Source organism: Tarenaya hassleriana, unplaced genomic scaffold, assembly GCF_000463585.1.
Source record: "Tarenaya hassleriana unplaced genomic scaffold, ASM46358v1 Cleome307, whole genome shotgun sequence".
Classification (NCBI taxonomy): Eukaryota; Viridiplantae; Streptophyta; class Magnoliopsida; order Brassicales; family Cleomaceae; genus Tarenaya; species Tarenaya hassleriana.
Window position 1 is genome coordinate 39,775 of NW_010966246.1, and position 2,107 is coordinate 41,881.

Consider the following 2,107-nt stretch of genomic DNA (forward strand, 5'->3'; position numbering starts at 1 on the left):
ACGCTCTTGAAGAAGTCTTTTCCACGGGAAAACGCATGGAGATCTTCCAAGAGGAGGTTCTTGATGTGGGTTTCAATGGCGAGAGTGTGGAAGGTCGTGTGGTGTTCGAAAATGGCGGCTTCCCATTTGGACCGGTCTTGGTTGTAAGTGTAGATCTTGAGATTCTCTCGTTTAGTCATGATGTCCCTTGCTAGTTTCGCCAAGTGAGGTAAGTACTCGTTCATGATCTTGTCGCGGTACTCTTTCTTACACGTTAGATGAAAGTACCAGTCATATATTGGAAGAACACATCAGTTGCTCACCTTCGTTTTCTGTCATTTTCTCACACTTTCCTTTTAACCAAACAAGTTTCTCGGCCGCAAATCTCAAAACCCAAGCACCAAAAACTTAAACGATCGTTTGTTGGGTCTTAAAGAGACGAGCTTTGGAAAGAAAAAGAAAAGCCGGTTTTTAATTATGTGAAGGAACAATATTTGTTCTCTGACATTTTCTCTCATTTTCCATCCATCCAGTCGAGTTTTTCTTGCCATTTTCTCATAGTTTCCATCCAACCAAACAAGTTCTCAATCTCAAATCTCAAAACCCAAACATTCAGGTTTCAACTTTCGAGGGCGTACCTTTTCTCGGGGAGGAATTTCTTGCTCTCCACCGAATGCAGAGTCCATTCCAGTCGAATCCCTTCGAACTTGTCCACGATCTTGGTGTCGACGGGTATTCCGAGCTTCGGAGGAGAAGCCGGATTCTTAAGATAGCTTGAACCTACCAGAAGTTTTCCCGTAGAAAGTCCGGCGAAACGCGTCGGCAAGTAAACTTCCGCCACACGGAAAGTCTGGTTCTCGACGAACTCCCACCTCTGCTCGATTACGAAAGTGAAATTCGACTGGAAATACGAGGAGAAGACATCCATGAGCTTCGTCGCGATGTATTCTCTGATTCTCTTGGGGACGATCTCGTTCAAGATCGTTCGGAGAAGCATCGTAATGGCGGTGAAAGACGAGTACAGAGAGAAGATTGAAGACACCGAAGGAACTTGGTTGTATAAAGATGCCATCTTGTTTTTTCCTCCTTTTTTCACCTTTTTTTTTTCTGTAATAAAATGAATGCGTTTCGACGAAGACGAAGATGAAGAGTTTAGGGAAACAGAGTGAATCTATATATAAGCCAGAAAATTTCACTTTCTCGGGAAAATGAGGCGAGTGTGAGGAACCTACTCGCGTGGATGAAAATGAGAATTTTGTTGTCTGACAAAATTCGCTGAGTCCGTAACCGCTAGAGAGAATGCATTCCTGGGCCGTCAAGATCGTACAAACGACGCGTCCGTGTACAGTAGTCATTTCGATTTTCGGTTCGGTTATTTCGGTTACAAAGAAATCATACCCAAACGGTTATACAAAGAAATCATATATATATATAAAATCAAAAGCAAAATGGAGTCTTGGGCCGCCAAATCTCTTTCATTTGCGGCTAGACTACAACTGCTAAGCTCGGTGATCTCGGGAATAATAAGCTATTGGTGCAATGCTTTTGTACTCCCTAAACGCACCATAAAGCAAATCAACTCTATATGTTCTGCTTTCTTTGCGGAAAGGAAAGGCCGAGCCTTCTAGAGGAGCTCGAGTCGCATGGGATAAGGCTACTGCTCCGAGAAATAAGGAATGTGTATCAATGGAATGATATTGCAGCCCTTAAACTAATCTGGAGCTTATTTTTCAGAGCCGGTTCATTTAGACCTTTCGTGATTCAGGAGCAATGATTAGAGAGATCAATAAGGTTTTTTTATTCTGAATCAGGAATGTAGTTTCAAACCGATCCAAATCGAATCGAACCGAATAGTATTCGATTTTAATTTGATATATTTTTATAGAATTGAATAGACCATTCCTGAAATCGAACCGAACCCGACAAATACCAAAGCAAAATCTGAATTATCCATCAATATATGTATAAATATTATATAACAATATCATTCCGAACCGAACCGACACCAAAAGGGGAGTGAATTGAACCGTTTAACATTCGATTTTAATTCGGTACAATTTTTATTAAAAAAAACGATCTCCGAACCGCTTAAATTGCGAGGAAAAAATCGAAATGTCCAACGCTAGTA

At 41.2% G+C, this 2,107-nt stretch overlaps 1 pseudogene; it reads right to left on the minus strand.

The window, feature by feature from the left end:
• LOC104820482 overlaps positions 1-1,051 on the minus strand; it is a 2,837-nt pseudogene extending 1,786 nt beyond the window's left edge.
• Between the last annotated feature and the right edge of the window lie 1,056 nt (positions 1,052-2,107).